The 24,284-nt window shown below is 37.9% G+C and overlaps 1 long non-coding RNA gene across 1 annotated transcript; it reads left to right on the top strand.

Annotated features, from left to right (window-relative positions):
* Nucleotides 1-1,933: 1,933 nt before the first annotated feature.
* On the top strand, nucleotides 1,934-24,236 carry LOC139693358 (uncharacterized). The gene is made up of 4 exons (XR_011702042.1): nucleotides 1,934-2,062; nucleotides 8,127-8,321; nucleotides 17,731-17,939; nucleotides 23,764-24,236. It is a non-coding gene; the product is annotated as an uncharacterized lncRNA (long non-coding RNA).
* Nucleotides 24,237-24,284: the final 48 nt, after the last annotated feature.

Here is a 24,284-nt window from a genome sequence, read left to right as displayed (position 1 = left end):
AGTGGGTTCCTTATTATATACACTTAAGTTATAAGATTGAAGAATATTCAAAAATTCAGTTTTATCGATTATGTTAGCCAACATGCCAGTTTTTAGATCACCTGTAATAATTATCATAGCATTGGGATACTCAGCAATTATAACTTCTAAAAGACTGACAAATTAATCTAAAAACAATGCGAAGTTTCCCATGGGTGACCTGTACAAAGAACTAAGGATCACAGAAAATTTGCTAATATTTAAAAGCTTTTAAAACAGTTCTTAATCCATACCAGTTTGCGCTAATCATGCAAAGATGACGAAAACACATTTGATCCCATCACTCTGGTCTCAGAGAAGAAAATTAGGCAAAAAGAGTAAAATTACTTGCATGGGATACCAAATTGTAGATGCCATAGTTTTTGTTCTTAATAAGTGAGGAATCCCAACCATCACAGGCTGTCGGTCAATACATCGCATTCTTACTTCTTCAATGCTGGCTTGCAGGTTATTGGACAAATTTTCACTACATTCTATGGGGCCATTGTTTGTTAGTTGATGGTATACGTAAATGCATGTATATAATTTGAATGGCTTTTGCATGAATGTATACGACACGGTGGATGTAGGTTTCCATGGATGTGCTGATTTTATAAGTGGTTTTGTTCCACTTTACAGATTTTGACCTAACATGCCATTGAGGCTTACATGAGAAGGATGAAGGGTTGGGGAAATTATGGGTGGACAAAGCACACTCCAGGCATTAGAAGAGGCTTTGGGGTTGCAACACCCCCCTATCAGGCTATTGCTGTATGCCAATTTAAAGTACAAATGTAGCAGTGCCCACAAAGAAAACATACAAATGTACTCGGTGAATGAATACGGCAATGAAGGAAGTTAGGAAATGTATGTAATTATAATAAGTGAAAATGCTATTCATTCTTTTGACAGGATGAAATAGATGTACGTCATCATCATTTACGGATCACACGAGCGTTAACGAACGTTACAAACCGCAACCAATTCTCGGCTGAAAAATTGCATATAATCCTTAAAAATGGAAAAATAAATATCTTAAAAACCAGACATTCTTTAACACAATCCCGTAGTACACCATCAACCGTAGTCTGCTATTTTATTATATTTAATAGAAAATATTGGATCTGACTCATTTTATCTCCGAAAATATTTGCAGCATTAAAGCTAATCAAAATGGAAAGAACATCATTTTACATCTGCTGCATGGTTTCCTTACCTTCATTTTAGCTACAAAATTAACGTTCCTATACTTAAAATACTTTTTAAACATGCATTCACGCAGGTTCTTTAAACGCAGGCAATTAAACTTACTACTTATTAATTTGTTTCCGTTTAAATTTTTCTTCGGGGAACCGTATTTTCCTTGTTTAAAACTGAACATATATTTTTGAGATGTTGACAAAGTTAACTGAACTTGGCCCAGGGAGTATCACTGAGTATAATATGTCCGCTGTAGTGAGATTACTGCAATGGTTTAGGGGATTTACTTAGTTACTTCGTGAAAAAATATTTACGTTGGTATGACTGAAAAATCCACAGCTCCAACGGCCGGTGGATAGTCGTGGGCTAGCTCTTCGTGGGCCAATTTTAGTAAACTGACAAAGTTGACCGTTCACCTCAGCGCCATTGCCGCATACGGCGCCATTTTTAATGGTAGCCATCGTAATAGGCACGTGGTGTCATATCTACGGTCTGCAGTCACGACGAATTACCTCGTGTGAAATGTATGTGCTAGTTCTCAAACTTTCCTGCTTTCATGGACCAGGAATTGAGAAGAAGGGAGAAGTATACAGAGTAACAGGTATGCATTTTAGTGGTAAATGTATGAGTATGCGTGGGGCTGCATAGGACACGTGGAATTGTTAATATTAGCGTTCGTTTTTTTGCCCGTTAAAATATCAGGTGTGAGAATCTTGTTCATGGGACCCGGTCGAAGGTAGCAGGTGAAAAGATGACCTAATTTTTTGCGAAATTTAAGTGTCGAGTGGAGATTGTTTACAACGCCGATTTGCAGAAACCGAATGGTATCCAACATTTCATTAAGGTAAATGCGTATCATTATCATGCCATTGTAAAGTTGTAACCATATACATTTTCAGTTAATTAGCAGTTAGTGTACATTTTCAGCGTGGTAAGAAACGTATACTATGGGCCACTCGCTGTTTTGTTTCCCTTAGAGCATTTGATTTCATGAATTTCTCTAAATAGTGCAGTGAAATATTTAATTTCTTGGCTAGCTGTAGTTTTGTGGTTGCATTCATATAAGAGTACGCGAAGCGACTCGCTGAGGGAGAATTTCATAGGTGTCTGTTATGAAAGATTCTTTCATAATAGTTCTCCTGTTGCTACGTTGTTCACATAGCGGGATGAATGAGGATACGGGTGCAGCTAAACGAGCTAAGCTACAAAATGAACTAGGTGTAGGTAATGAATTGCAAGCGATTTGGGATTTGCAAATATTACCATTAATCCGCAACCAATTAATGCTCTAGTTTATCGCTAAGTTAAATATGTGCCTTTAGTTTTAAGGGAATTTCTAATTATTGAAAATGAATAAAATTTTGTTATTTCGAAATTAATAATTTCCCCATTTGTTAACGTAAATCGAGGTTATGGTCAAACTCTCATTTTTGAGCCCGAAGATTTTGAGAGGTAGCTGTGGGTAGCACTTAAATTAACTACGGTACATTTTTCTTGCCGAACATCGTTAGTTTTAGTACGTCACGGGTAGTCAAGCTAATTAATCTGGCATAAGGGTCGGGAATCTTGGGGAGGTTTGAAAGTAATGACCTAGGAAGTCCAACAAATCAATTAATTGAGCTGAAGTAGTTACTCTATTTAAATTTTTTCCAATACGATAATGTTAAATTATATGGAAGTGCATGTACTCGGCTTTCTCATCTCGTAGGGAAATTCGTGAAGTTAACAACTCTGCCATGGGATAAGTATTAAAGAAGAAGGCGGTGCCCCAATGAAGAGGCGTAGCACTCCATAAACAGGACCTCATAGTTAACTACTTGCAAATCTAGAAGTTTACGGCATATATAAAAGTATCCTTTGTTGCATTAAAAAACTTTTTTGTTGCATTAAAACTTTGTTGCAAAAACTTTTTGAATGTTCGGGTACAAAGAGTTTTGTCAAATGCAGTACAAGTTACTTTGGGTGTTCCCAAGGAAAGTGTTATTGTACCTCTTTAATTCCTACTTTACGTTTAGATCATTAACTCTGTAGTCACTAGTTATGATAGCTAACTTTATTTGCCAACAATGCCGTGGGTTACGGTGATATCCCTAATCATCTTGGACATTGCCCTCACTCCTCAGACCTCTCCTTGTTGAAAGGCAGTTGGGGAAATATGGTCAAGTTAACAAAAAATTAAGTGTTTAATGGAAGATAACTGGGCAGATTTGATGAAAAAGTCATAGTGAAATGTTATCTTTTGCTGGTATGGCCTCATTTGGAATATGCTGCTGTTCTGCTATGTGATGGATTGCGGAATTGGGTCTCATGTAGCGTAGAGCAGCTAGATTAGTAAAACATTGTCATGATAAACTTAGTATGGTATCCAAAATATTAGAGCAGCCAGGCTGGGAATTGCTAATGGAGTAAAAGTTAAATGACACATTAAATCTCTTGCATAAATTGGAAGGATGGCTATATAGCCTTGATGTTGAAAAGGTATTACGAGGGTCATCCGGAAAGTAGTACCCGTTCGTGAAATAAAGACACAAAAGTAAATATTAACAAACATAAAAAATTTTATTTGAAAGAGGATACTTTAAACTACTTCTCAACATAATCTCCAAGCAAATTAAGGCATTTGTCATAACGTGTGACAAGTTTCTGTATTCCTGCTGCATAGTCCTTCGCAGCCAGCTCATTGAGATACGCGAGGGACCCATCTTGCACAAATTTTTGCATAATGCAGATGGTGTTTAACAATTTCATGAACAATTGTTCGAGAAACATTGGGAAAATGCTCACAGATGTCATCAATTGTGACGCGCCGATCGTTCCTCACGAATTCGTCAACTGAGCTCACCAGTTGGTCTGTAATGACAGACGGTCTCTCCGAACGCTCATCGTCGTGTGTGTTCCCCCTCCCCATGTTGAAGTTGCGACACCACCGCCGAACAGACGACTCGTCCATTACATTGTCTCCATACATCTCCTTTAATTGGCGATGAATATCACATGGGCGAACGTTTCTTGCATTGAGGAATTTAATCACTGCCCTCACTTCACAACTGGCGGTGTTCTCAATTTTTTTAAACATTGTAAACAATCACAGAAACAACACAGGCAATGCTAGCGTCACGCAACTTGGCTCAGAGAAGGCAGACAAGCCACTGAAGCTATCTGACCTCGTCCAGCGGCTACTCGCGTCGTCAGCACTTCATGCGGCACGAACGGGTACTACTTTCCGGATGACCCTCGTATTTGCATTTTCAACACCTTCGGCATGAAAGGAAACGTGTACAGCGGTACAACATTATAAAGGTAATCACAATTCCACAACATTTCAAATCAATTATTCTCCCAGAATGAATGCCAAAACAATATAAAACTTATTAGTCACAGCAAGGGAAAAGAAATGTGATAATACATGATTTAAGTTACACCAAAATTTGGGGTCTCACAGAAAGCGTAGCGTTGATCTACCCACTGAAATCGAATTGAACGAGTGGTCGGTAGATAGTTTCAGCATTCTAAAACTGCAAATATGGCAGGGAAATGACGGCTAGCAAGAAAATATACACCCTAACTTTCTACAATGTCTAAGGAGGAAGCTCAACGCATGGGAAGATACACACCCGATCCTTGAAAGCCAATATTGCGTCAGCTAGAGCACGTTTCGATTATTAGATTAAATTTAACAACCCGAATGTTCCTTGAATCGGCTTATCCATACTAGGTGAACATAATGCCCACGAGTTTAACACAGACAGCAAGGAATACCTGAAACCCCACATTGCATTGATAAGTAAGGCTGCGATGAGAAGTTACTGGAAACATCTTCGAAAAGATCGCAAGTTTTCACAGGACTTTGAATCTCCCTTCCTTCCGAAATATGCTCGCAGCAATGCGAGAGAACCATTTTTGCCAACCCAATTTTCCACGCGAAACTAGCGTAGTATTACTATAAATAGACTGACGCACAAAAGGGACCAGATATTACACCAAACTGGAGAATGAAGCCACGACTGACCAAGTGACATATTCCCACTTCCATTCAATAGCACCCTAAAATTCACCCGTCATTTAAATGTACTTATTATCAATTCGAAAGTTAGTTTTCCTGCTGCACCCCAACTTACCCTACTATCTGTCAAATTTTGTATACATTCCTTCGGAGTTTCTTCCCGAAGATCCTCAATCACATACTTGACGTAATTTATCCTGAATATCCCCTCTAATGTGCGAACCAAAATGACGAAGCATCGCGCAAAAATTTATTTTAGGGAGACGATTGGCTTCAAAAAGTATTTTCATGGCGATTCTGAATCCATTTTTGGTCCAATCCTGACGCTTAGTTTCCAGCTAATTACAACGACGAAAAATTCTGCCAACTCGAAATAGTAGACGCAGGCCAATGGCCCCCAATGTGCGAAATCCTATTTGGTAACCCTTCCTCGGGATAAAGTGTGTGTGTGTGTGTGTGTGTATATATATATCTTGTTAACTGACTGTTGGGAAGACTGGGCTTCTGTTTCAGGGTCATGCCCATGGACCCTTGACTAATCTCCAGTAATGGCCTCTTTTAGTAAACTTTCGTCGTTATTTGTGGCTTGCAATAGGTCCCATGCAACTGCAGCTTGTAATTCGTGTCTTTGATAAGATAAGAGAGAATGTGAAGAGGCAGCTGATGTACATTCTGAAAAAGGAGTTGGCCAATTGTTTTGAAAAGTTTGATATTCTGGTTTGAATGAAGTAAAACTGTTGGCCTAATTCAATTAGTGATAAGTTTCTTTTCATTTCTCTTCAGTCCTTTCTGGTTCAATTAATTTTTCTCAATTACATTGAATTTCTTACTTGAGTTTTGCTTTTTACTTCCAGAGTGTTTTCATTTTCTTCTAAGTCTACCTATCACTCTGTATTTGTAAACATATTATATCCTCCGATGATATTTTCGACCATTCATTCATGCGTGTGTACCTAATTTACATGGTGGAAAATGATAAGCATTAATTCATACTTATTTTCATTGTCATCATGAGGGTGGTTTGAAAAGTCAGTGGAATATAGATAAAGAAGAAGAAATTTTTTGCAATGAATTTTTTATTCGTCTCGATAAGGCATATATATTTCGTCGAACACCACTTCTGTTTTTGTCTTGAAGGAGCCAAATTTGGATTTGGAATGCATAGGATGTGGTGGAAATAGTATGACCCTTCTCCAATTAGTCTATGTAAATTCTCACCCGTTAATCCCCAAAAACTACTGTCATTGCATTTGCAGCTGTTGGAAGGGTCTTCATCTCTTTAACACAGAATCCACTCAGACCAGTCAGTTCATTAGGTGGACTGCAGATGTGTAGTGATATATCCATGTTTCTTCCATGGTAATGAAGAGATGCTTAAAATCTAGCAGGTTTTGCTAAACATCCGCAATCCAGCTTAAGATCTTTTTGCACTATTTGTTTTGATCAACTGTGGGCAATTGTGAATTGGTTTCTCATTGCTGCAGATAACTGATAATCATATCCAGTCTTCGAAGGATTTAATTTTTTAAAAAATGGTTCTATGGCATCATTATCAGCTCATGAGATGTGCTTATTGTAAATATAATGCTTGCTGAACTACCATAGCCAACCACTTCTTGCAGTGGTGTTAATTACAGGCAAGCATTTTGCAAGTGTGTTATATCATGTGTTAGTATCTTGCATTTTTTACTCCCATTTAATTATTAATGCACATATCACCGGTGGATGGCCTATCTTTCAAATTCCATAGGAATTTTCTGAACTTGGCATACATGCTGTGGAAATTCAATTCAAAATGTATAAAAAAATGGCTCTAAGTCCTCTTTTTCAGGTAGTAAAGCAATGTCAATCACTACCCTGCTCTCAAGAGACCTCCATACTCATAGTTTGAAGGAGCATGCCTTTGTTTACTACTCTACGCGTCTTTTTTTTAATGCCTCACCTAATTAATCTTTATTTCCAAAGTCACTAATTTTTTTGGCAGAAGACCCCGTCGTCATTTGGTACCTTATTGAATGGAGAGTAGCCAAGTCACCTGGAAGAATTAGCTAAATATTTCAAAAACTTATCCTGTTTGCACTACATGTGGAATAAAGATAAACTTATGAATTATGTTTCCTGAAGCAATGGTTTGTTCATAATTTCAACTGAGTAGCTGAAGTATCGATTGAAATGTTTTAATCATTGTTGACCATATTAGTAGAAACTTGAATATTAAATGTATCTTTTATAAAATTACAATATTCGCTGCCTCTGGTAATCCCTTAATAAGCCGTTCTCAGTCCACGGCTGTAGTCTGTCCAAATTGGGTGAATGTGGAGTGGGGAGGATATTCTGTGTTTGTGTAACATATGTCAGCATTTGTTATTCCATGTTACCATCAGTATATTTGCTGTGTGTTAATTTATGTGAAATGCAAATTTGTAAAGCACATGTTTGCAGAATTATCCAAAACTAAGTAATAAGACTACCTCATTCACTGCTTGTGTTGGGAAATGTTCTTTTGTGTGCTACATAAGTATATTTATATTGCAATCAAAGGTTTGTATGAACTTGTTTTTAATTGCTGAGCAGATTTAAAAAATAAGATGGTTTGATGTAGAATATTACTTTCTTTTCAATGACAGTAACAGTTTCAATTAAAATTAGATAATGACATCCTATGGATTGATGAAGAACTTTTGTGACTGTAGCCTTTGTCCCACTAAATAACATTACTCTTGGCAGGGGTGTTCCAATTATACATAATTATTTTTTTAATTTAGGGAAGACTACATATATTTAAGATAGTAAAGTAGAAGTTGCACTTAAAATTAAGAAAAATTTTATCTTTTGTCCTTTTTCAAGTTTGGAGGTGAAACTTATAAGATGTCAATATTAATCGATGTATAATATTTTATTACAGATTTCAAACATGACTATCAGTTAGTCCGAAGTATTGGGAAGGAATAATGAATGTGGAGGTTAAGAAGAGCATGGTGAGATGGAGACAGAGAAGTGCAGTGGGCCGTGATCACGAGTGTCTCTCTCCTTGAAACTGAAAGCCATAGCCTATCCCTTAAAAGCAATCAATGTATGCCATGGGAGGTGTTGATTGAAGGTAAATATAAGTGTACCATTCATTGGCTTTGTAGTGCCTCATTTATTTGTTAGATCTAGGCGGTCTCATCCTTCTTCCTAACGTGGCCAAGCCAGACTCATCATCCTCCCCATGCACCTGACCAGTCTGAGAAATTTGAAGGTGGTGAAATGAGCCTCCTGTCCCTTTAATCCACTCCTACTTTGTTCAATACAAGCATTAATTCTACTTCAATGATTCAATCTACAAAACTTTCTTGAAATATAGGAAATGGGCACATACATTCAGATTGTATTCAAAGTTCCACTATATTATTGTTCCTAGTATTTTTTGTGACAACATGGGTGCTTCTCCCCATTCTGAACTTGTAACTGATCATCTCATTTATAATCATTTGCCCTCTTCTCATTCCTCCTATTCCTTATTTCGAATACCATATTACTTGAATGTGAATTCAGCCTTGTTCTTTTCTTGTCATCACAAATGGCTGCCTTTCCCTTTTTTGGAATTGGGACTTAAGCTGAACTGATAAAATCTTAGAATGGTAGATTCCCTTATGATTTCTGTATTTTAGTTTTGTATTGCATGTTTTGTGCATTTCCCTTTTAGAATGTCTTGCTAATGATAGAGATCAAATATTGCTTTTAAATCATTTTGTCAGCTATCCTAAATGCACCTGAAGATGTACATAATGATATGGATTGTTATCATTAATATCAGGCCACCGTAGTCAGTTCCTCCATGCAAGTACATTTACATCTACATCAATACCCTGTGAGCCACCAAAAAGGTGTGTAGCTGGGGGTTCAGCACCAGGAGGAAAGCTTAAGGAATGAGGGGGCAATGGATTTTCAGATGGAAGGGGAAAGGTCGGGGGAACCTGCAAAAAAAATTTATAAATATACTAGTATAACCATGCGCAGTCACTAACTTGTAGGTTAATACTTATGTCGAGCCGACTAGTGGGGGATTTCGATTACAAGTATTCTGGTCTCTTATTGTTCTTGGAAAAAATGACCATTTAAACCTGTCAGTCTTGCAGTCTATCTCTCTAATCTTATATTCGTGATCCTTCCGTCCATAATACGTTGGAGTTCGTATTATGTTCTTGATGTCATTGGAAAAGGACTAATCTTTAAATGTTTTTAATAAGTTTAATCTATATTGTAAATGCCGCTGTTTTAGAGAATCCCAGCCTAAATTTTCTAGCAAAGTAGTTACGCTACTGCATTGGTCATAACAATTTTTGACAAATCTAGCCTCGCTCCGCTGAACTCGATCCAATTCCGAAATTAACTTTATCTCTTGAGGATCCCAAATACTGGCAGCATACTCTAGGTGGGGCCTGACTAGGGCAAGAAAACATTGTTCCTTCACTTTGTCGTCACATTTACACAGCACTCTTTTTACAAATCCCAATTTTTTATCAGCACGACTGCATATTTCCCATATGTGCTTTCCCCGGGACAGATCGTAATTGTTACACCCAAGTATTTAAAGGAATCCACCCTCGCGAGTTCTGTTTGTTTCACTTTGTAACTAAATGGGAGGGCATTACTCCTTTCCCAAAAATATATTACTACGCATTTTTTCAAATTTAATTCCTTGTATCACACCAAGTCTGAATTGCATTTAGGTCATTGGCTAACGCGACTCTGGTTTGGCGACTTTGAATGTCCCCATAAATGCATCGTCAGCAAAAAGACGGAGCCTATTATTAACCACGGTACTGAGGTCATTTATGTATATTAGAAATAAGAGAGGGCTTATGACACTTCCCTGTGGTACACCCGACGTGACCCTGACGGTATCGGATGATACACCGTCCAGGACGACTGTTTGAACACGATTTTTAAAAAATTGTCTAATCCAGCATATAACACTCCCGTGTATTCCATAAGCTTCCAACTTCGCGAGTAACTTGCAATGAGGGACTTTATCAAAAGCTTTTTTAAAACCTAGAAATATCGCATCAACTGGAATATTACTTTCACCGGAATGCATTATATCATGAACAAAGAGTGCGAGTTGAGTTTCGCATGATCTACCTTTACGGAACCCATGTTGGTTATTAATCAATAAATCTTGGCTGTCGAGGTACCTCATTATGGAACTAACAATGATGTGCTCAAGAATCTTACAGGAGATGGAGGTGAGCGATATTGTCCTATAATTGCTGGGGTCCTCCTGATCTCCATTTTTTAAATATGGGTGTTACAGAAGCTATCTTCCAGCCACTTGGCACTCTTTCTTCTGCTAATGATTTCTTAAATATTATTTCAAGATAAGGGGCAATTTCAGATGACGCAATTTTAACTCTATTCCTCAGGTGGTAAAGTCGATTGCTTGCATTGGCTGCAGCAATGTTTTCGGAAGGTTCTCTGGTATATTCTGGGAGCATTTGTTGAAAACACTGGAAGAATGAGTTTAATGTTTGCTTTATCTAAACTACTTGTTTTTTTATCCCCCTTTTCGTTGTTCAATGAGTATACGGTGGACTTTTTTCCCTGCACTTCCCTGACATAGGACCAAAACATCTTTGGGTTATTGTTTGAATGTTCACCTAATTTTGTCCTTTTGAATTCCGCTAGCGCCTTCCGGAAGGCCTTCTTGGCAGTGGACCTAGATGCTTTGTAATTCTGTATTCTGTTGATTTTATCAGGGGAGGAATCGTTAACCGGATCTTTCATTCTGGCATGGCACGCCTTTTGCCGTCTTAGTGATTTCCGTACTTCGGAGTTGTACCAAAGGGGTTCCTTATTCTCTCTTATATCTTTACTATATATTTACTAGGTATGAATCTCTGTATTGTTGAATGTGTTATCGTAAGAAAATTATGCCAGGTATCCTCGACACTCCTGGTTTTGCTTAATTTGTCAAATCTAAGGAAGGAAGAGTTCAACTCACATTTGAAGGAATCGTAGTCAGCTTTATTGAATAAATAAATTTTTCTCTGAGGTTTTTTAACTTTTTCTACGGTTAGGGAGAATTTAGCGTTTACAGCCACTGATTCCATCAATAACTCATACATTTAAGACCCTTTCGGGTGTACTAGTAGCTAATAGATCAAGAATGTTCTTTCCCCTTATTGGTGAAGTGACTAATTGGTGTAGGGAATTTGAGGTGAACATCAATAAGAAGGACTTGCATGAATCCTTGTCTTTACCTCCATTTATAAAACTGTACGAATCCCAATCTACTGTGGGAACATCAAAATCACTACTGATTTCTATGCACGATAGTCTATGCACGTTCTTGTATGTAAAGCTTTTTATCTGCGTTTCTAGATCTAGTATTGAGTTAATGCCAGCATGGGGTGGTCTATAATACGCACTGACATATATTCTTTTGCACTGGGTATTTTTACTGAGCACCAGACACTTTCTATACAGTTATCAGGAAATAACTCAGCTCTACTGATGGTAGTTTTTTACAGCGATAAACACTCCTCCTCCGGCTGTATTCTGTCTGTCATTTCTCTCAATTGTGAAGGACTTGGAAATATTTCGCTGTCTGCGACATCATCTGTTAACCAACTTTCAGTTCCTATAATGATATCTGACTCTGTGCTATGAATGAGGTTGAGGTGAAATTCCGGTATCTTATTTTTTAAACTTCGGCAGTTAACTACTACTACGGAAATTATTTCTTGGTCTAGAACCTTCTTTGTGTTTGTTGCTGTCTGCTTTCTGGTGATGCTATTTAGTCTTTTGGGTGTCTTAATACACGATTGGTCCATATTCTGATAAGAAATTCTTTCTTTTGTTTCATTAGCACTGTAAGTACTTCGAGAAATCTCTGAGTAAAAAGGTCCCCTATTATAGAATTGTCTTTTGATATTTAATCTCAGCGTTGTCTCAAATTTTATAATGATTCATTAAATGGAAATTCTCTGAAAGACTCTGGCAGGGTGTAATTAAGTGGGTAAATGAGGTGGAAGGCTGAATAGAGGTTGGATAGATAAGTCTCTTTATTTGGGCAAAATTGGGACCATAAGGTCCCTTCTTCAATTTAACCTAGGAGGATAGGCATGTAATTTAGGGCATAAAATGCAATTAAGGGAGACATTAATTTGAAGAATTGCTGGAGGTTACGCAGGTAAATGTACTTATTTATAATGCATGAGGTGGGGTTTTAAAATGTTGTGGAGCATAGGTTTTGGATACTTAAGACACCTAACCTGATTGGAATTTTCTACTAATTATAATTCTAAATGATAACACAAAAGAGTAATATGTGATTTATATTCTACCTTCTGCACTGACAGTACATGCAAAGTTTTCTGCTGGAAGGCACTCACAAGTAAAACTGGCCTTTGTTGAGTGTGCAGCATTTTTAGAGGGGTCAGACATTTTAAAAAAGCAGCCATGTTTTGCACATTCTGCTTTTTGACAGTTTTCAAATCTGTTTCAAATTGTTTGTGTGTGACATCAAAAAATTCATGTACATTATCTTCAGTGAAGTGAAGTGAATGCCCCCAGGTGTTGCTGCATCATTAAAACGTAAATTAATTAAAAGTAATAATTGAATAATACTTTTTTGCTAATGACTGGTGTCATAATTTTAATTTCAACTGACCACTGGGTAAGGGGACAGTCTAGCGGAGATGCACATTATCCCTGCTGGAACCCAGACTGATGACCTAATTTGAATACTAGTGAAAGAGAACATGTAATATTTTCAATGCATTATGAAGATTGTAAAACTGTTTCCTTCCCTTGCGCGAGTTCATTCTAGTGACAATTGCATTCTTGCTGAAGCCAGCAAAGCCTTCAAAGGAAGGTTGTAATAGCCGTCCGTATGGATGTGGTTTAATGTGTTAACACTATTATATTAAAGAAATTTAATAGGGTAGCTTCATAAGATTGCTAGCATATACATTAAACTCCATGTATGGGTAACTTTTATGCGGTGCGGTATAAGAATTTTCACTCTTCACAGAAGAGTGAAAATTTTAATCAAGTTACAGTTGTAAAGATAATTAACTTCTTTGAGAAGTTGATTACTTCTTTAAAGAATACAATTTATTAAATACCTGGGCGGTAATAAAAGTTTTTAATTTCATAAAATAAAAAGATTGTCAATAGTATGTAATGTCTAAATTCGAACGTACAGGGTCTGTTTGAAAAGTATGGTGAATTTTGAATTTTTGTGGGTTAGGTATATTTTGCGGGTTGTTATGTTCAATTTGTTTTGGTGTTATGTTGGTACTTATGTCTCTCACTTATGTCCAAAAGCTCGGCAATTTTGAATGTTCAGTTAAATGTTGACAGCTGTTTTGCTTGAATGTGTTTTGGCTTGTCTTCAATTTTTGCCTATTCTAAAAAATCGATCATAGAATCTGTATTAAAGACTATAGCCAGATAAGATGGTAAAATCTGCGCTCACCTTGATTCTTATTTGGGATTGGGCACTCGAAAGTAAATATTTAGAAACCCCTTTAGCCAAATGTTTAGCTCCCAAGGTGGCCCCAGGGGTCTCCTAACGCAAAAGATTTGATTTTTCAAAAAAATATTTTCCTGAGCAATCCTATGTTTTAAAAAATATGAAATAAAATACTGAAAATACATTTTTATGTCCAAAAACATGCTGATTTGTGATATATTTTTTCATTATTTCATAAAGTGGGATCAGGTTTGCCATTTTCAGACCAAAACATGCTCAAAATATGACAAACCCTCTTTTTTTGATTTTTCCCCATGTTTTTAGCACACACCCTCAACTGCATGTGAATGAAGAGCAATTTTTCATCTACGTTTTTCTGTTATTTCTAATAGCTGAGTCAGGTTGGCCATTTTCAGAATGAAACCTGAAAGCATAATCTAAATTGGAAAAAATTGCATTTTTTGGTGATTTTTTTCATATTTTAAGCAAATAACTCCTTTAATATGTGACAAATAATGATTTTTGTTTTCTCCCCCTTGATTCGAGTGGTGATTATCATTTAAATATCATTTTAAGGCTTAAATTAATAAAATAATTATATTTAATTTCATATTAGACCTATTTTTCAATTTTTAATAATAATAATGAAATTTAATAAAAGTACAAAATAGTGCAAAAACAAAATTGCATTACAGTAATAGTTTAAGTCCTCATCACTATCTTCGTTTATGACAGGGCAGTATCTGATGTGATAAATAATTCTGAAAGTATTTTTGCTGGTCTAATAATTTTTGACTTATACCTTGCATTGCTAAGGTAATAAATAATCATGGCAATGTGACAATAGGACCCTAGAGTTCTTAATCCATTGGCACAGTCACAAGCATGGCACAAAATACCGCTGTACCCAATTGAATTAGGTTTATATTCGACATAACATTTGTAGGTGTTACTATCCGTGTCTTGACCTGATTAAAACTTAAATGATAGTGGGTTCCATCCTAATATACCCCAATTGATAGTGTCATGTCATCCATCAGCTCGGCTAAGTAGCAAATGGCTTCACCTAACTGATAGGTCCCTGAAAAAAAATACTCTTGAGGTCCGTTTCAGTCATCTCTGGAAAATCTTTCATATATCTTCTTGAGTATCCATACTAAAAAGAAAGACTCATACTTTTCCACAGATTATATTATACGGTACAACGCGTTTCACTTGCGGCATCATCAGGTACAAATTTGCAAAACGGACACAGTGCCAGAATATATACCCTCAGGACAGAGTGGGGGCGGGGAGGGTTGGAAGGACCTGAGAGGGGTGGGGGCTAGCAGGTGCGTTGATGGATTGTTTTGACCATTTCCAGGCTAGTTTCTCGGAGAGGAGTGGGGAGGGGTATGGGAACAATTGCTCATTACAAAGTGTCGTGTTGGGATTACCAAGTGCCTTCTAATCTCTAATTGCTCGAGAGCGTCCATTTTTAATCCTTTTGGGAGTGTGTGTAATATCTCAGGGACAAAGTCACTGCTGTGGTTGAATTCTAGTAAATGCTTGGCGAAGAGAGAGTTGGTATTCTGATTTTTGTGACACCTTGCGTGTTCCTTGACTCGTAACTTGACATTCCTGCCGGTCTGACTGACATAAACGCTGTTGCAATCCTCGCATTTCAGTTTATGAAAGACACCCAGGATAGCCTTCTCAAATCAGGCATTTATTTTTAATCTGAGCCATGTCGAACGAGGTCGTGCTTTCAGGGATTGCAGTAGCACTGTATAGCACTGAAAAATAAAGGTAACCGAAAGCCACCGCTTTGGTGGATGCGTAGTTTATTCAAGGATCGAAATAAGCATGGGCACAATCTTCTTGACACTCTTAAATTGGAGAATGAAATGGGATTTAGAAATTTTGTTCGTATGAGTCCAGTCAATTTTGAATGTCTTCCGGAAGTGGTCAGATCGCGTATTCCAAAAATGGAAATGAATTTTGGGAGGCAGTTTCTGCTACCATCAGGCTTGCAATCACTCTGTGTTTACACAAATGGAGACTTATATGCAAGCCGCATGCATGCTTTCAAAATTTCTAAACAGCTAATATTGGAGTTTGTTCCTGAAGTCTGCGCAGCCATCACCATTGCGTTGAGTACGTGTATAAAGGTAACTATTTTTTACTTGAATTGAGTAGGTACATGCTTAATTATTGCTCAGTTTGCAATAAAATGAAGAAATACTATTTTTAGAAGTATAAAAAAATAAATATAAAGTTTGGTATAATTATGGAATGTATAATAATAGCAAAATATAAAATTTTAGAAATATAGTTTACATCGACATGTAATTCTTCATACAGGAGGACAATGAATGTGTGTTGTAGTTGAGTGTGCAAACACTTCCACTCATTGAAGGACCTGCACTAATAATAGGGCCATAAGGGTAGGATGCGGAGCAGTGAGAAGGGGTACTGGGCAATGAATGTGAATTATCAGCGTGTAAACCTTTTTGTAAATTAAGAATCTATGTTATATTCTGTTGCCAGATTAACTTCGTACTGTGGTCTGTTGGTGGTCGGTAAAGAATCACTCGGGAATTCAAAATTTTCAAAAATTTCATGCACTTGCAAGCCTCAATGCTGTTATTATCAGGAGTGTTGCATTTTTTTTTTGCTCCTGGTAGAAAATTCTGACTCTCTGGTAGGCTGTCCACATTATCACTGCTATCTACAGGAAAGAAAAAATGATGGATTCACGCAGTTTGAGATTCACGTACGCAATGTTTCACTGCATGACATTGTGTATAGAATCCCTTTATGGATGTGATTCAAAAAATACGTGATCGCATCACACAAGGTGCAAGATTCATTGTTTCGTAGCATCCCGGGTGCTAGAAATGAATCCCAGATGCAGCTCACTTGGCAGAGTCCGAACAAAGAATCCCAGCACGTACTTTAGATTGATTTGGGCACATGGTATGAGGCCACTATGTCCTGTGACCTCCACAACACGTTTAGCATGCTGTTTGGGAGTTCACCTTTCTTGAAGGCCCTTGTCGTTTCTGAAATGAACAAGGAAGGGTTTAGTTTTCAAATAGCTTTTTGCGTTGGCATAGAATAGCAGAATTAAGATGGATTCTCTTTGTCTTGTGGCATGGGAAATATTATTTCCTTTACTGTTGCACGCACAGTTATAGGTTCTCTTCCACTTTGTCTTCCATGAAGAGACTTTTTAGCCCAAATTAAAAATCTCTCTGGGCTGATAACCCTCATGAGTTTGTGGGCTCTTAGAAGTCACAGATGAAGTTCTCTGCTGTCTTTGAGTTGGAGCTTGCTGTTTCACCATGGCTTTACAGGTCGTTTGATTCCGGTCATGCCCAGCCTCTCTTAAATACTACTGCTGGTGAAGATTCTAGCATCTTCTTCATGAGGTCAGCAAAGTTGACTTTTGCTCTCTGACAAATGATATTCTTGTACATACTGTGGTGTTGCAATTCCTTTTCGTTTATTACATGAAAAGAAACCTCAAAATGATATTGAGAATATGTGACGGTGACTAATATATTCTTGTCTTGCTCTTTGTAGCATCCATCTCCCTATTCTTGTCCTTGTTTTTGAGAAAATGCAAACTGATGATGATAACAGTATGTATGCGAGTGCTATATGAGCCACATTCTTGCCTTGTGTGATCACCAGTGATGCTGAGATGCTGGGAAAGCAGGTGCTAAACAAACTGAAGTGGCAGATGTGCAATCATTCGAGGAACTACCCTCCTTGTCCCTCGTAATGGGGAAAGTCACTTCCTAAAATAGTTAATTTCGGTCGAAATAATTTTGCTTGTTGTGCAGAGAACTTGCTATGCAAGGTGCATGTTAAGTGAGGTTGCAATGTATTTAATAAAGCAAAATAAAACCTGCACTGCACCTTATGTATTTTATGTTCTTGGGTTGTGTTGTCTCTGCAGAGAAATATCAATATTTAATTTTAGGACCAATTGATAGTTCAAGTATTGATATACAACTAACAAGATGTCCATGTTAATTGTATTAACATATCGCTACAGATTCCAAACATGGATAGCAGTTGGTCTGAAGTATTGGGAAGGAATAATGAATGTGGAGGTTAAGAAGACCATGGTGAGATGGAGACTGAGAATGGAAGTTCAGGTGACGGTGATAAGAAGAAAATGGAAAATTACCTCTCCTTGAAGCTGGAAGACTTGGCCTATCCCTTAGAAGACATCAATGGAAGCCATGGAAGGGATGAGTAAAGGTAAATATAAATATATACTATTCATTAGCTATGTACCTGTAGTACCTCATTCATCTGTTAGAACCATTGGTTAATATATTTCCTTATGAACCCTCCAACACCAACTTTTTCTTTATTTCATAACCAATCAGTCAACATGTAAGTAATGTTCAAAAAGTTCATTGAGTTAGATTGCGTTATTTTGTGGGTTTTTCAATAAGTCCTTCAAAAAAATAGGAACGCAAAATAATTAAAAATTAATGATGGTGAATGAATTAACTACAAATGGCATCAAAATGCATTTTTGAGGAAGATTTTCCCTTGATAGAGCCCTTTGGAGCTTTACTGGATTTTTCACTCCACATTAACTACTAACTTTGAGAAATGTCAAAATATGGAGTTCATTTTTGTGCCAAAGGTGATAGGGGCTGCAAATACCAGGGACTAGAGGACTCATAAGAATATTGGTCTTAAGTCTCTTAGTAAGAATGAAAAATGTGCGCGCTATGAAGTTCACCTTGATGAGCTGCTGTTTTTCCCGAGTGTTGGCCTTGCTTGTATGTCCTGCTATAGCTACTTGCATTCCCAGTGATGGTCCAATGGTTGGTCCCATGATAGCTTCACTACTTGGTTTCAACTGATAAAATTCCTAATATTTTTAAATGTATGAGGCTAGGTTCATCAGGAAGACTGCATTGCCCTTTTCAGCTTTTTTAAGAACAAGGTTGGTAAAAAAATACTTCTTGGCGAGGCAATTGACAGCTGAGGTCATTTCTGCCATTAGGGAATAATGGGGAAAGGGGAAGGGTGGAGAGGAACCTGACCTTTGCGGTGGGAAGGCAGTACATCCTGATTCCTTCTGAGTACATGCCCTCCCTGAAGTTCATAAGGAGTAAGAAAATGGCCTTGGCCTAAATTTTGCAAATGATGGCAATATTTGCTCATTATCTATTATTATAAGGTAATTTACCGGTTAAGGTACGTTTTAGATGGACACTACTGCCAAATAAATACTTTGTGACTCCAAACATAACAATCCAACTACCTACTCTACATTGAGTCCTTCTTCATCTCTGTGTACTTCCTTCCTCTTTCCATCCTGTCCAACATCCCTATCCTGCTCCTGCCCTTTCCTCTTTTGCTTAACATTTTCCCCTCTATTACAGTCTTCAGCATCCCCCTGTTGATCAATATGCCCTGTATCCATTTTTCCTTCCTCTGCTCGCCCAGCATAGGTAAACTCACATTTGTTTTCATTTTCCTCCATTTCACCTTCTCCATTCATGTCCAAACCTAAATTTCGAAAGCCTCCGATCTATGTCTATCATCCTGCTTATATGCATGCTGGTGACCACGTTTGCCGTGCCATTCATAGCTATGCTCCATATTAAATTTTTAAGACTAATCTTAACATTCTTACTTATCCCTGTCATCAACTCCTTCCTCCTTGTGAAAGATTCTTTGCCGAGTGCAATTCTTCTCCTTACGTCGCTACTACTTTGACCGTGTTGGTCCAAAACACTGCCAAGATACGTAAACTGTTCCACCTGCTCTATTTTTTGCCCTCCCATTTTAATGTTTAGCTTCGTCTTTTTCTTTCTAGAAAATCGCATAACTATTGTTTTATTAATATTGATTCTCATCCCATACCTGCCGCACTGAATTTCCAATTCACTAAGCAATGCTTGCAGCCCCTTGGCTTACTGACAAACTAAAGCTTGGTCATCAGCAAACCTAACTGATTTTATGAATGCCCCTCCAACTTTCATTCCCAACTCCAGTTCTTCCCATGCCTCTTTAATCATTTCCTGATCATACGAGGTCTGTTCGATGAAGAGGCAAACTAAGGCTATAAAAATTCCAAAAACTCCAAAGTACTCTCTATTTGTTACTATGCACTTATTCCATTTTCTTTTCCACTGCACCCTTGGAAGTTCTCAGCAGTTAGGCTTTTTAGTTTTTTCGTTGTTTCTAGCTTAACTGTGTCCAGATCTTCCCAGTGATGTCCCCATTATCACAGTTTTGCATTTTGGGAAAAGGGAAAAGTTGCAGGGGGGTGAGATCTGGCGAATGAGGAGTATGATCAAGAATGGTGATTGACTTTTTTTCCAGAAACATGGGAACAATGAATAAAGCTTGGGCACAATTTTTGCACAAATTTGTTTAAAAACCTAAATGTTTGGTTAAAATAGTATGAACTGTTGATTATCCTAAATTCAGTTCATCAGCTATCATTCGGACAGGTTTTTGTCGATCGGTTGACGAAAATCAAATGTTGACGTCAACCCAGGTGGTTAAAGGTCGTCCCGGCCTTGCATCATCTTGTCGGCCATGCTTAAAATGCTTAATCCACTTGAAAACGGAAGTTTTCTTCAGAGCATTATCACCGTTTAAACAGCTGGTAACATTCTTAAACATTAACTGTTCGGTAAGTTCTTGATAACTTGATTACTGCACTTCACTAAAAGCTTCGTGTTGATTCGTTGCTCCATGATTTTGTCTATTTCCATTTTCGGCGAATAGTAAAAATGAGGACAACAGAAACTAACATAACTGGCACCATAGGCACAGCCAGATGATCAGCTAAGCATAGATGGCCCATTGGATCTCGGGCAGCTAGTGCTGCTAGTGGGCGGGGCTATAGTCCGCGTCATGGCCAACTGATTGCTCCAGTTTTCGTGTTTATTTTACATACTATGTATACTTCGAACAGCAATGTTGACAATGGTCAACACTGCCTTACATCTTTTCCTAACCCTGCCAATCTGGACTTTCCATTCCCCACTCGCACCTGAGTAGTCTAAGACAAGCTACTCAGGTTGTGAGTTGAGCTCTTGTCCCTCCAAAATATTCCTGTGTTCTGCAATGTACTCATTAATTTTTCTCAATTTACTCGATCAAATTCAAATCAACGAAACTGGCAAATACATCCTGATTCTATTCTATATTCATTCCTCTTGATATTCTTGAGAGATCTGGCAGCACACCTCCTTGCCAACTTTTCCGACCGACTGCCGCCTCAGGCTTCATCCCTCCTATATATCCATCCAGCCGCCGTATGGGCGGCCGATCTGGCACAGGGAGGAAGGACTGTCCGAGACGGATGATCAACCGGATTGTCGGCGGTGGAGATGTACTGCCAGGTCACGACCTGTGACATTTCTTTTATTAACTTAACGTACATAAATTTCAGGTCAGGGTTTGCAAACAGGGCCCCTTTACCTTTCAACATTGAATGTATAACAGCAGTATTATCACAATATATACAAATTGAATAATGTTCAGGGCAGTCTTGAGCTGTGTGCGATAACGCCATTAGTGCCGCATAGGCTTCTGCTTCTAGGATCGGCATGGTGTCATCGAAAGCTCAGATTTCTTCAATGCCGAACTCTGGGATCATCCAGGCTGCTTGAAATGGTGTCGCGTCCGAGTAGATGTCCGTCTGGTAGCTGATGTTACTGAAGCATCGCTTCTTCTTCCACACCCCCGCCTCCCATAAATCTAATGCCCACTTGGTCTGTCTGCGTGCTAAATCTGACATAAGGAAATATGGGAGGCGGAGGATGTATGCACACCAGGATATGAATCCGAGGGCTTTGGGAAAATCCGCCCTCCTGAGCCTCGGGATTGTGTCAATGATATATTTTGCCCTCTCTAGTGACCCTCGGGTGAGGGACAGTTCCCGGGAACTAGTACATATATTAACTCCTAAATACTTTAAGCGCTGCGTGGGAGTGAGTACGCTTTTGTTTAAATTGATCGCAATGCCTAGGTCTTGCTGGAGGAATTTGATTATTTCATCCACCGGTTGGTCCACCGTGATCTCATGACTGCATTGGCATAGGATGTCTTAAATAATAGAAACAGCACCCTATACTGCTTCTTTCATACTGATATATCTGTCGAATATCGAACCTATCCCTGGAATCCTGGGCAAGTGAAAGAAGATATTTCTCTCATTGGAATACTGGATCATTGATGGTTATGTGAGTATTGATGAATGCTTCATATAATGGAACATTTGATGTCAGAATTGAGATACTCTGTTGAAGAGGGAAGGAGACTACTTGTAAAAGTAACCAAGTAACAGCTTTATAAGATCATATGTACATTGGAAGCAAATCGTCAGACAAGAATGAAATATTTGAAATATCTGTATAAGAAATGGATAACTGGAGTCAGGTTGTCTTAGAGGACATAATTGTGGATGTTCCTGGAGGGAAACATTTGATAAGGATTGTAACATGACCATAGTCAAGACCTTTGGAAGAGATTGTGACGTTGGAAACTACTGTTTCGGATCAAGGAATAATCTTGGGGAATTATGCAATAGACTTATGCAGGAGATTGGGATTAGTTATAGTGAACTCTTTGTTTAAACACCTAAAGGCTTAGTTATGCATGGAAAAAGCTTGAGATTAAGAATAGTAGGCTTTACAATGCTCGGGCACATGTTTAGGAACAGTTTGGAATATTAGTAAGCTTTCCTTGGAGTGGATGTGGATTCGGGTAATAATAAAAATAAAAAAAACTTCATAATTCTACAATAAAGATATAATATTTCACGACCATGGTTTCTATGCTGCACATCATCATCAGGTAGCATGCATCAACATTTTTTCAACTTATATAGTCTGGCTCCAAGAAGGGAGTAAGGGAGTTGCGTTGAGGCGTAGCAAGCTATTAATGGTCTAGGGTAGGGGTAGCTTATGTGTTGGAAGATTACTGGCTCTAATTTGTGAAAGTTTATATTAATTAAATTATCATTAAATGAAGAACTCAATGTAACACGCCACCGTTCTTAGAAATAGCAACGGAAGAAAACAAACCCATTGTGTTCCATATTAATTAGGGGGGATGTTAGTCTATAATGGTTTGACTTTAATTAAGGGGTGGTCGATGGTCATCACTGCCTTGGTGGGGGTGGGGTTGCGGTGGAAAGATATCGGAGTCTTTTAAGAATTTTAGGAGGGGGGAACGGGAGAGGTATAATGTTTCATTGACCACCTCAAACCTGTCAGACTGAATGGATTGCCAAATTTCCAACTCCTCCAAAGCAAAGTGAGTATTTGTTGTATCCTGAGTGAAATGTGGCCAAGAAATGGAATTCTTCGCCATCTGTGCTCTTCTAGTTTTTAAGTGTGGTATATGATTTTTTCTGGGCTTTTTGTTTTTTGTTATACATGTCGTCAATCATTGTTTTCCTGTAACTGTTGTTGACTGGATTTTGTTTAATATTATGGAGTTCCTCTTGTTTGTTGTTTGGTGACATTGGAATATTGCATACCCGTGTGACATGGAATGAAAGGCAGCACATTTTTGTGAATGGTGATGCTTGGGTATGAGGTGGACAGTTTGGTCTGGGTAATACTTTTTTCTGTATATGGGAAGGTCAAACCGTCGCCATCTCGTATGTATGCCATCTCTTGAATTTTCAAAGGAAACATTGTTTGACTGACTTAGAAGTCGAGATCAGAGGTATTGTACGAACTTATGTACTAGTTCTTTGTACAAGAGATCTATTTTAATCTGTGCCTAACACAGGGCACAGAACCATAAAAGGCACAATTTTCGTGCCTTCTAGAAGGTTGATTGGGTAATATTACAGGTTAGTTGGGATAATCCATGTAAAATGGAGATTGCAAGTTAAAGAATTGTTGCATGTTGTTATTTGCAATGAAACCATTGTTTTACCAAAATCTGTTGTAATATTTTACTGGTATATTTCTGTTTAAAATTAAATGAATCTGTGTCAGATATTTAATATTATATTTTTACTGGTGAAGTGACATGCCATGGTTAATTCATATTGACCTCCAATTAATGCCTGACATTTTGATTTCAGGTTAGAAATAACCTGGGATATACCAGCCTGCAAAGTGTGTGTAATTTTGAGTCTCCTGTGCATTGTTGCCAGCCGTGTTAGAAGAGATTGAATGGACTATGTTATGAATCGGTGCTTTATCTTTAATAATCATTTTGAGTAGCATGCAAACAGTGGTAATATTTGAAAGATCTGGTGCTTTCCCGGTGTATGAGTTGGGTGAATTCTTCTCGGGTCTTCCACCGGGTCAATGTCTCCATGACCGAGCCGGGAATCGAAACGTCGGCAGCTATGGAGATATTGACCCGGTGGAAGACCCGAGAAGAATTCACTCGTGGTAATATTTGCCTTGGTATTTCCCATGCAAGTACAACTATGGATATTCTTATTGTTTGTGTTTGCTGTCTGAAATAATGTTCATAGTTAATGTAAAGAAGAAAGACATGGGAAATTGTAATGAATTAAATTTTATACATTTGAGGTACTTATCATTTCATCTTGTTCCACAATAACTCTTATATTTCATTATTATTAATGCAGAA

Source organism: Hetaerina americana, unplaced genomic scaffold (genome assembly GCF_022747635.1).
Source record: "Hetaerina americana unplaced genomic scaffold, ioHetAmer1.1.p SCAF_47, whole genome shotgun sequence".
NCBI classification, from domain to species: Eukaryota; Metazoa; Arthropoda; class Insecta; order Odonata; family Calopterygidae; genus Hetaerina; species Hetaerina americana.
This window is presented reverse-complemented; position numbering and strand designations above follow the sequence as displayed.